Source organism: Carcharhinus amblyrhynchos, chromosome 20, assembly GCF_965287045.1.
Source record: "Carcharhinus amblyrhynchos chromosome 20, sCarAmb.v2.hapA, whole genome shotgun sequence".
Taxonomy (NCBI): Eukaryota; Metazoa; Chordata; class Chondrichthyes; order Carcharhiniformes; family Carcharhinidae; genus Carcharhinus; species Carcharhinus amblyrhynchos.
This window is the reverse complement of record NC_137343.1, coordinates 32,426,153-32,438,664: the sequence shown is the minus strand read 5'-3', so window position 1 is coordinate 32,438,664 and position 12,512 is coordinate 32,426,153.

Sequence of the window (12,512 nt, the reverse complement as noted above, 5' to 3'; positions counted from 1 at the left end):
CCATTGAAGAAACGGGTTCCATTTTCAGGTAACACTCACTTGCGTAGGGCTCTTGCTGCCGATTTGAAGTGCTGGTGTCTCTATTGGATTTAGGATCACAGCCTGTCTAACCACAATGATCAATCCGGTTAGCTAGATGGTGCCAATGAGATTATTCTGTATTTGATACGACCTGGATCGTTTGCCTTGTTTGCAAACTTTGCAAAGATTGGCAGATGCACGTCTCCTATGTGTCTATGGGGGGGAGGGGGTTTGATCTGAGTGAGCGAGGGAGGGAGAGAGCGTGTGTGAGATGAACTGTATGTGAGTGCGTGCACTCCGAGTGTGTTCTGTATGAGTGTGCTTTACTTTATGTAAGAGGCGTTAGATCTTTGTGACAGAGCCCGTGTGAACATTGCATGCAGTGGTACACGTCTATGTCTGTGTACTAGGAATGAGCGTACTGGCATGTACGTTCGTGTATATCCCTACGATCTGCGCGCTTGTGTGCGTTTTCGAAGAAGTACCGTGCAGAAATTTCAAGCTTTCGGTGAAAAATAGCAGGGTTCAGTTTTGTCGACTTTCTATAATTAATGACCTCAGTTGTAATAGGATTTTGCAGCCTTTGGCACTGACTGGAAACACCTTTTTGCATAAGATGTAGCATACAATAGGGAGCTGCCTCTTGATTTATGGGTTCCTACTCAGGAATGAATCTCCCGGGTAGCTGGCTAGCGAAATTCATCAGAAGAGACACAGACGGCTTTTGTGTGGACGTGTTTTTTTTCGCAGTACCTGAAAATTGATACCTACTTGAAGTACAAACGCAAATGAGAAAGTGAAAAAAAAACAAAACAGTTGCCGGTATTAATGGCAATGCAGTTTTATTGCACTAGGCTTTGCAAACCACTGCCTTAAAACAGGAGAAGGTAATCACCTGAACCTGCACTGTGAAGCAGTCGCTTCTGTTTTTTGTTCCAGCTGTTAGACCACAAAGCATTAATCAAATGCAAATCCAAAAAGGTCATTTGTAATGCCTAAAGGCTGGTTTTAAATTCCCCAATATCCCTACTCCTGGGCTCTAGATAGAACTGTGTGGAAATTTACAGCAAATAAAACGATCTTCTCTCCTACTTGGGAGATTCTGTAATTATTTTTCTGACGTTTCTCTTTCAACATTCATCCGGTTTGAATGCAAAAATAACGGTTTTGCCTTTTTTTAGGAATTATTTCGCTTGGTTGAATGTGAATGTATGCAGTAGGCTTCGAGTTATCTGGCCTTTAGTTTGAGGGGAAGTTGATGCTACACCATTAAGAGAAACATTTGTAGAATGTCAGCCCTTCAGGTGTGTTTAACACAAGGAGCGTGTTAGATATTTGAGGGAAAATGCTTTCACCTGAAGTTGCTGTGTACAAGATCCATTCAAAACCTCTGAGCATTTTGCTACTTCTCAAATCCATCTGTGCTATAACAAAAATATACCTATATATTTTTTAACTATAACAAAAGATCTGTTTTTTTGCAGGCAAATTCATTGTAATTATGCATCTGTAATTTTGCACACATTTGTGTTTTGGAAGAAATGTAAAGTCGCCAAAGTCCCAGATGACCATAGGCTGTTCTCCCCTTTGAGAGGGGGAGCTGACTGGTGGTAATTTAACCCGAGGATTACCACACCTCAGGCGAAAGGCAAGGTAGAGAAGGCGGACTCTTCATGAATAATCTCATGAATAATACTCAAAGTGCCGTAAAGAGGACGACTGCTGTTGTCATGCGCTTTCTGCCGTAAGAAGCATTTAAACACTGATGGTACTTACATTGTTACAGTATGCGCTTATTTAGAAAACGGTCATTCAATGTCCACTCATTGGTATTAGAACACATCAACCAAGGGGAGACCTTCTCCTTGCATACATGCGGGCCATGGAGATCAAGCGTTAGCCTGTGTGTGATAACTCAGACAGCCCATGAGTTGGCCATGTTGGATATTCATGGTATTCTGGGATGTAGGAAGCACATTTTCACTGTTTCTGGTGTATACCCTGTGCCGCCCATAATTTGACTCGATTAGAGTTTTGTTTTGGTCTAGTTCGGTCTCGTTATTCAAAAGTGTTAACAGCAAATAGTAATTTATGCGCCTATGGTGCGGGGACCGACCTCACAATGGTCAAAAGTGGACCAGTGAAAGTTTCAGTTCGGAACTGCAGCTTTGCCCCAATCCTGGTTCATGAAGGGATAATTATTTGGAATTCCAACCCACTAGTGACGGGGGCGGGGGAATGGAGGAGGGGGAATATCCTGTTTGTTTGAGGTGTTTAGTTGCAATATGTTCATTGATTTGATTTCTGCAGGTCAGCACAAAGCACTGTAAAGAATAAATCATGCAATTATGGCGGGTTTCATGGTGAAGCAAGTACCAGGAACCTCCATTAATCACTGGTAATTGTAAACTCAGAAAGTTAATGCTTGGATAACCGGGCAGTCGGGATATTTCAGTTAGAATCATGTCCTCATCTTCAAGGTATCCAGTCCAGACCGCGGAACTTCATCTCGTTAAATAACCATCTTGTCAATTTTTTTTGTAAAAGTTCAACACCAGAAAATTATAACCTAGAAGTGAAAACTACATTCTAATTTTGTAATAAATTTAAACGCATAAGGGAGTTGGAAAAATTCGTTGCTCTAGCGAATGCTCTGACCCGCTAACGATAATGCCAGCCTTTCTGTTTGCTTAACTCGACATAAAGACGTGAAGGGAATGTGCCTTCAAACAACCTTTGTGTGATATGTAAACATGTAAGTGAAATGACGCTGGAAAGCGCAGAGAAACCCAATTTATTTTGTGTTTCTTAATAAAAAAAAGGTACGATGGTGATAAATTAATCCGCGCATTATTTATGACACAAGAGTTGATCCTCCACTGTTTTATTAGCTGATGTATAATGTCAAAAACAGTAGAGCATTGGTATGAACAGCAAGTGGCTGCTTTGAAAAGAAAATCGGGATTTATTTTCCCTTTTGACCATCAACTTAAAAGATTAACTGGATAAAGCTGCAGAGGTAGACCAGGAGGCAAATCAAGAGAAAGCTAAAAGCTGGAAGTTCTAACGAATAAGGAATAGTAGAATATGTGGAAATAAATTGTGGCTGTTCATGGTTCCTGCTTTTTTTTATGTTTTACAGAACGTACAATCATTTAGGATCTTTTAAATTAGATGTAACTGCAGCAAATACTAAGGATCAAAGTCACCAGCATGTGCTAATTGAAACACACTGTTTGTTGCTTTACGAAGCGCGCACTTTGCTCAGTCCGGATGTAGATGTGGACAGTAAGCTTGTGCTAATCCTGGAGTCAGCATCGGCCAGTCAGCCAGCTATGCACTATCCCATCTGAGAGATTGCGAGTCTGTCTCTTGTGTTGTGCATTTCAGGACCACGGACAGCTCCCATATAGCCCTTGTGGTCTAATCACACACAGCAGCCTCTGGACGGCGTATGGTACTGTCCATTCAATTCAAACACAATTCTCTTTCAAAGTATCATGTTTAACCAGTCTCCTGCATCGGGATCCGTTTGTGGCTGAATTTGGTTAAATCTCTCTTGCGTATTCCTTACTCACATTTTCGAAGAACATTTACGATATTTCCAGATAGAGATCGCAATTCGTTGCATATTGCAGGATAACTAAATGCATAGCAACAGGAATGGACTTCTAGAGGAAAGCGGAAAATCTAAGCAGAAATTGTGAAATTTCTCTCATTACTTTGACTCGAACGGTCAATCAATATAAATTACAGAGAATATTGCAAAGGCTCCGTTATCGCGGTCAGTTTATTTGTGCGAACCATAACGGTAAATGGTGAATCTTGAGGTTTCTAGTATTGCATTTTGATGCTCGGCTGTTCCCTGATCCAGGGTTTGATGAAGGTGGGTAAATGGAGTAGAGATACAGCTCAGCCTTGAGCGAATGGAATTGTCCAACGGATTCGAGGGGCTGAATGGCCTCCTCTTGGTCGTGTTTTCCTGTTCTTCTTGTTTGAATTGCTGTCAGAAAGCTGGTGTTACAGTCTCGGTCGGACATCGTGGTGCTGGGATGGTTTGAGACTTAATGAACTAAAATAATCAGCAGTTTCCCTGGGAACCTGGGCAAGCCTGTTCTGTCTGGTCGTGTCCTGTGCATTAATTTAACCATTAGAGAAAAACCCTGGTGCCCTTTTCCCTCCAGCAATCTCAACCTGCAGTTATACCGACCACCCGTTCGCCGCCTCGCCCATGGGTCCCTGCGTGCGATGTGCTGTTGGCAGTATTGTCCAGAATGAAGCAAGCGTTAAAATATACCCAGAGGTCCATTAAAGCACGCCCGGACATTTTATGAACAATACTTAGTCTTTTTAAAATATATTTCTAACAGTGAAAAATCATGAGAAGCAGAGTTGTGCCTTTGTCTCCGTTCTCGCAGGGACTTCTTTCTGTTAGGGTATAAGCCCCTTCTAAAGTCTAACTTTATTCTTGTCAATGGCAGGTTCTTGTTTTCTCAAGGTTCACTATAGGTGTAATAGCGTATTCAGCTGGGAGATACTGTCCCCACGTGTACGTGGGGAGCATGATCCGCATGGGAGCTCACAGTTGTATCTAGTTTTGCACATCAAACACATTCACTTCACAAGGCCTTGGAGAGACCTTCGTGACCGGTGGACACCTCAGGGGCTGAGGTGCACCCCCTCTCCCCCGTGATAAGATTTTACTTTGGTTACGTTTCCTCTGACGTGTTGTGTTAGTTATAACAGCCCAAGGGCTGCCTTTACATTATGTTTGTTCCACTTAAGAGAGCACATAAGTCATTTAATTGGTGCAAACGTGGAGCCCCAGAAAGCTTTATTCAGATGCTGAGGTCAGACCGCAACCTCAAATCCACACAGCATGGGGAGTTGTCGGTAAGCTTTAACCTGCATTTTCTTTTTAAAAGTACTGATTTGTCCAATAATGTGCACTAAGATTTAAGGTACTGAGGTGTTTAAAATTTGCGGTGTCAAGTTAAAACGGTCCACAAATTAAATCTTATATAACTGAAAAAACAGTGGATAAACTGAAGATACTGACCAAAAATGACCAATCGGATTCCTGCTTTCAGACATCCATTAGATTAGTAGTATTGAACATGTTGCAAAACATTATTACCCTGCATATCTTTGTCTGATCGTACAACTGGTGTGGTAAACCACACGCGTGTTTCCTGTGCTGGCTGCCACCAGTATCACAAAATGATGATTGTAAGTGAAGTTAATATCACTGAAAGAGAGCGCGGAATGGAGATTGGGCAATTGCACTAGATAGATCACCCACTTGTGTGATCTCTAAAATACGATCAATATCTGAATGTCGATCAATTATCAATATCTGCTGAGATTTTATTTAGTGATGAGGAATAAACAGAAAGGGGCCTAGAAATTGGATTCTGTGTGCTCATTTCACGAATGCAAAACTGGCCCCAATACACGGCCAGCAGATCCGATCAACCATGATAAACATCCGGACCGCACCCTGCAAGTGTCACAGGTGTTCCCCATAATATTTAAATAAGGGTCTCCTACTTATTGTTGGGGCCCCTTTTGTGAAATTGGTTTTCCCCAATGCCTGAACTGCCGTGTAATAAACTCGATTAGCAAATCGTGGGAATAACAACCAACCCCACCCCCACTTAATGGCACTAACAGGATGGCTCTGTCCCCGGCAAAGCTGTTTAAATAGTTCATTCAGCGTTGTTGTTGGCTTGTTCTTTCAGCGGGGTGAGCAACACCAGGTATTTTATTCCGTTGCCCGTTTTGGGCATTACAATTGATTTGTAACTTCCGCTCACAACATTGTTTCTGGTGCCGAGCTGCTATCGTCCGCCTTCAAATTCGGTTTATTCCAAATAAGGCTGATTTGGCAAGTCGGCCTCTAGAACTGGGGGCTGGGGAGAGAAAATGAAGACTTGTATTTGTATAGCGCCTTTCACAACCTCAGGCCAGGCCAAAGCACTGTACAGTCATTGAAGCATTTTTGAAGTGTAACCATTGCTATAATGGGGGAAATGTGGCAGTGAATTTGTGCACAATGAGCTTTCACAAACAGTCGTATGATAACGACCAGATAATCTGTTTTTATGATGTTGGCGAGAGAATAGCCTTGTTTAATATCTCGTCCAAAAGATCGAATTTCCAACAATGCAGCACTCCTCCGTGCTACACTGGAGTGTCAGTGTACATTGTACTCGCTACTCTGGAGTAGGACCTGAACCCACCATTTTTTAACTCAGTGGTGAGACTGTTACCTGCTGAGCCATGGCTACCACTTGGGAGAGCAAATAGGACAACTGTGAGGATGTGGGCAGGGGATGGAAGGAAACAGAAGAGGGCAGAAGCAGCTGGGGACAACTGAAAAGGGAGGACAATGCATAGGAAATACTGCCCACAATCATCACCTCTCAAAACTCTCCTCCTGAGAGGAGCAACATCATTTCTTCAATGAGGTAGACTACATCACCTGCCACTGCTGCAAACCAGGATATGACAGCATTATTTCTGGTTGTCACAATTACCCTGGTCCGTGACTTTAATGCAACAGGTTCCATCCAGCTTGAAACAGCTTAAATCAGTGGTATCCCCTCATTTCCTGCCACTGGGAAATCACCAAGGCTTTCTGCATCCAGGGGAACAAAGATATCACTTTCACAATGGGCAGAATTAAACAGGAGGAGAGAGCACAAAGTTTCAGTAGGTTTTCCCAGACTCAAGATGCACAGGGCTGCACCCATATCACCTTGCCTGCTTCCCTGGCAACTTTCAGAACAGAAAAGGATATAACCCAAACAAAAGAAGACAACAGATAATGTGCCATGGAGATTAGTCCCCCGTTTTCTTGCAGCTATTATGGCTAATTCATTCTTTATTAGTTCTCTGTGCCACCTTAATTCCAACAAGACCATCAAGTCACAGGCTGGCCATTAGGTGATGAGAAATAGCCCCTTCATTTTTGAACAACGACTCCCATACTATGTTCCAGATGGAGAAGTGGCATGCAACAAGACCTACACTGCTCAAGCAGACTGTCTGCAAGCTCAATCAATGCTTCCACTGCCTGATGCATTTGGGAAGAGGTTTGCAGATCAGCCATGACTGCGTATCCAGTTGTTAGTCAATTGCTGCATAACTCTGGCATAATAAGACATCAAGCTGGGCAACAAGAAGTACAGAAGGAGGAGCAAGAAAAGCAGCATTAGCTGCCGGTCCCCCTAGCTGCCAGCTCGCTTTGAGAGCACCACATCCAATCATAATTCAAGTGGACCATCCCTCCCATTCTCAGTACACTGATAGTCCAGCAACCTTTCTCATCACTGTCCTTGCAACCACTAATCAATTGATTCCCATCACTCCGTATTTAGGGCCTTACTCTCTATTGCAAATATTAACACCAATACCAAATCCAGAAAAAAAACATTCTGTGTATATCATTTAACATTAAATAAGAATGAACCTTGTGAAACTCATCAGTTTCTATTTTATGTGCACCTTTATGGTATTCCTACAAAATCTTTTTCCCCTCTGCCAACAGATTGGGAGATGGAAGGCTAGTTATGTTTCCATTAAGGACAAACAGATGGCTGTGATAGGTAACTTCAAGCAGTTCTGAGCCTCAAGAGCGCAGCTGACTGTAGCATCTTGGTATGGTGCACCTTGCTGGAAAGATAAAGTTGTGTAGTCCCAGATGACCATAGGCTGCTCTCCTCTTCGATGGGGTGAACTGACTAGTGGTGATTTTTAACCTCAGGTGAGGGGCAAGATTGTGAAGGCAAGTCTTCATAAATAACTTCAGTGAGCACAGGAATTGAACCTACTCTGTTAGTGTCACTCTTCATCACTAACCAGCCATCCAGTTGACTGAGCTAACTGACTCTGGCTGCACTGTTAAACTACACTCTCAAATATCCAAGGTAGCAGTTACTGAGATGGTGCTTGCTAGGGTGAAATTGAGGAACGATGTACCTTCAGGAAGACTGACCACCTCTTCCTGCAATGTTGAACATTTCGATACCTGAAATTTAGCAGAGGAAAAATTTTTTACAGTGAAGAGGATGCAATAGGAGTCAGAAAGGAAGAAAAAGAGGATAAGGTGGGAAATAATAATCTGCAATTCCTCCTCCAGAATCCCTCTCCCCTGCTCATGATGGCCAACACTCAGAGGGGGAAATCGTTGCTTCTTCTGGAGGTTTTCTTCTTCCTCAGAATGTGTGAAACATGATTGAAAATAAGGGAGCATTGCAGTGAAAGTCGTGCAGTTCTTCCAGAATCTATCTGTCATGGGCATATAGTTTGATTGTAATGGAAATAGTGAGGAGTGGAGAAATGCGGATTGAAAAATTCATGCGAAGAGGAGGTGCAGAGTGACAGGAAAGAAGGTGGAATAGAGTAATGTTCTCAGTGATACAACAGAAGAATGTAACCCAACATTAAGTTAAGATTTTAACTTGCTCAATTTACTTTTTTTTTAAAAAAAAGGAACTCAAGTAAATGTTTGAACAATATGATCTAAAACCAGTAAAACTCTACAATCCTATGTCATAAGTGAATGACTCCCTTTTCCAATATTCATACACCTATAACTTATACTTCTTATCTCACAGTAGCTTTAAGGACAACACAATATGAATGCCTGACCAACAGAAATGTGTTCTTCTTGAGTATTACTGGTAACAATTGTTAAAGGAAAACTGTTTGTTGGATGTCAGTACCAATAAACCTAGAACAGTTTTTATAGATCTGATTTGCCTGTTGATGGTCAGTCAAGTTTCTCCAAACATATCCAATAGCTACCACATTACAATCTGGTGGACATTTGTCTTTTGCTGCATCTTATTGTTATGCGAACCTCCTTACAAAGAGGAATATCTGTGCCATAGTCAAAATGGAGAGCCATCAAGGTTTTTTTTTCATGAAAAATGGACAAACGTACATGGGGAAAGCATAAAATAAAACTGCATTTAAGCTTATTCCGTTACCATAATCCAATGAATCTGACTTTAAAGTCAGAATCACATGCATGATTACACAAATATCAGCTGAAAACTCCACAAACCCAGATTTAAAAAGGTTAACATTTGATGTACTAAATCATTGTCAATAGTACCTCAAGGCTCCATCACTGCTTTTCAAAAAAAAATCACGAACATCCTTTCCACTTCTTTCATTTTTATGCATTATTGTTTTGTGAATATTAACATGCAGATTGGAGAAGTCTGTGTTCACCAACAGTGAATTCACACCCATGCACATGTAATCACATATTAACTGAGCTCTGTACAACTTCAATTTTAAAATTCTCATTCTGGTTTCCAAATTCTTCCTGGCCACACCCCTCCCTATCTTGGCAACCTCCTCCAGTCCCACACTCCTTTTAATACCTCTGCACTCCGACCTCTTGTGTACCCTTGATTTTTAATTGTTATGCCATTTTTGCTAGTGCTTTCAGCTGCCTGCGTCCTGAGCTCTGAAATTCCCATCCCAAACCTTTCGCTTCTCTAGCTTTCTCTTCAGGTGCTTATTTACACCTACCTCTTTGACCAAATTGTCCTTCATAATGTGACTTGGTGTTATATTTTGTTCAATAATGCCGCTGTGAAACACTGAAGCAATTTACTACATTGAATGCACCATATTACTGCTGCTTTAATTGTTGTTCTGTTCAATAACCTAAACAAGATTTTTGCAGATGAGATGAAATAATTGGACAATACAGCATGGAAGGCAAAATTGTGCTCAGCTTCATTGTGGTACTTCATGTAAAATTCTTAAAAAGTCACTCTAATCACACTGTAGGTAAACAGACGCTGTGGTGCTGATTTGATATATATTGCAGTAAATACAAGCTTTAACTTCCTTGGCAGTGTGCTACTATAGACAAGAGACCACTATCTCCAGAGGTACTGAAATCTACCTAACAAGCTGGATTTCACTTGCACTTTCCTGTTGGTTATATTACCACAACTGCCCAAGAGAGAGACCAGCAACTGGAGACACATGGCTTTTTCATCTTTGGTATTTGAAAGCAACTGAAGGCAGTTATGCAAGCAGAAAAAAGATAGATCCGGGATACAACTTCAAACTAAACTATGACAAGGCCACACAGGTTCAAACCATTAAATGGCAAAATTATAATTTTTCACTAGTTGTTTTTCACTGAAAGGTTGATCAAAACACACAATGAACTTGCAGAATAGAACAGTGGAGACATCAGCCCTTGTTCATTTACTTGAGAATATTTGCATGTTATATGAATGATCTTTCAGCACAGATGAGCTATAATAGGCTTCCTTGTCAATGGGTACTGCACTATTTTATGATCTTGTGATTTTGATAATTCTTGATGTGTTGGGTGGCTCATCTCATTGGCACAGGTATAGGTATGTCACTCTAGTTGCTGACATTCGCCAATCAACAGTGGAGGGTTCATGGCTTGACTGGGAGAATCAACAGTGGAGGGTTCATGGCTTGTCTGGGAGTGATGCTGGGTGCAGGGTTTGTGGGGAGCTTACATTAATAAGAAGCAATGTTATAAAATGGAATATTAAAATAACTATGAAGCACAGTTTATGCATGTACAGTCCTTTTTTCCTGATTGTCTGTCTGGTATTCGCCTGCAAAATAAATTTGGCGGCTTCACATTATACCATGAAACTATAACAATACTGCAACACCACATTTCACAATATTTCTGCAACAAAAATGGTTGCTGTTACACTGTTCTTCAATTAGGTCAGGTTCCTGGTTACCAGCATTCATAAGTCTGCACTGTTAACTCTCGTGCCCATTTCTTAACTGCAAACATACAGATCCCTAATAAACTGGGCCTATGAGTTCGTTGCCAAGACAAGATAACTAAATTTAGTAGTTTAAATGCAGGAAGCTAAATCATAGGGGATAGTCTACTCAAATTCAACCAAAATAAGTATTCATAAAAAGTATCTTTTTTATTGGGTTGAATGGGATGTAGAAGTAGTGAGTTACTGTACAAATTTCCGTAGCTGACTGAAATTTCTCAATTGGGGTGTAATACACATTTAGAGAATAGATTTTAGAGATTTAATTGCAGCAAAAAACAAGTGACTGGATTTGATTGTTGCATTTTGGCACGGAATTGATAAAATAAACAGAACATTTGAAAACGTTTGGCATTCATTAAATATATATCCATTACAGTTTCCACATCCACAACTTTGCTTTCCAATGTCATTTTGAGAGAAGATAGTCCCCTTGGAGGTTAGACATGAAGAGGTAATGTTGGCAGCAAAACTACAGCAGACTCCAATGTATTTTCACCCATTCACATTTTTGTCAATTAACATTTTATACACTGCTTTTATGTTTTGGTACTATTTTTGTGATATTTCCGCTTCATCAAATTCAGTGTTAATTTGATGTAAAAATGATTATTGATGAATCTATTGATTAAATTTTTTGGTAAATGGTCCGAGACTGAGAGAGTAGAACAGTGGATCTATCTACACCCTATTTAAATGAGACATTTTTCAAATACTGAGCTTGCAATAAATCATTTCAGTGTTCCCTTGGACATTTTTGCTCTCTTTCTGACCTGCAAGATTTTCATCTCAAAAATCAGCTTTTCAACATTGGCACTTGACAACGACAAGGCCAAGATCACAAAAACATGGTCTGATAATTCAGTCCGCCTGTAATGCTTTCCTCACCAGAACTTGAAGACCTTTCTCTTGGCAGGGACAGACTCAATATGGTATCCAGCAAACTAGATATGTATCATGCCAAAGGGCACCAGTGCCATGAAAACTAAGCTTGTGGTCTTTAGAGCTGTAGAGAATGCGTTGTTTCCACGTGGGTCAATGACTGGTACTGAATACCAGAGCAATGCTTTATCCACTTCAAAAGGTATTGCAGGTGTCATATTTCATGACAGTGATGCTTGTCATTTGTAATGCTTGGTGTCCAAAAGAGCCCTGAAGCTAGCCCCAGTGCAAACACAGAAAGCACTTCACCTCACATGGATTCCTAGCGTCACCACATTGGATACCTCAGGCCTTTTTCTTATTTCCATGACAGAAGATGTATTCTCACTTAGAAATTGTGATATAAAATAAATTATGTTTCTCTTCACATCACTGTTACCATGGTTACATAAACCTTCACATTTCATTCCAGTCGCTTCTTCACAAAACAAAATTCACACTAAGAAGTGCCACGTTGTAAGCAACAGGTCAATGGATTCAATAACTGAACGCCATTGACTTTATAACAGGATCGTGGCGACTGCTGGTTTTAATTCTCCTTTTAATGGTAAAATGCAAAAGGTTTTTAGTTTAGTCAACGTGTAAATGCATGTGAAGTGTTCATGCAAGTGGATGATGCTGTGAATTGGATATAACCTTTTTTACTCTGCAACTTGTCAGAATGCAAAATCTCTATTTCTATTGTGGGTAAGCGTCCTGTGTGATATGAGTTTTGGTAGTCTGATGAAGGATCAT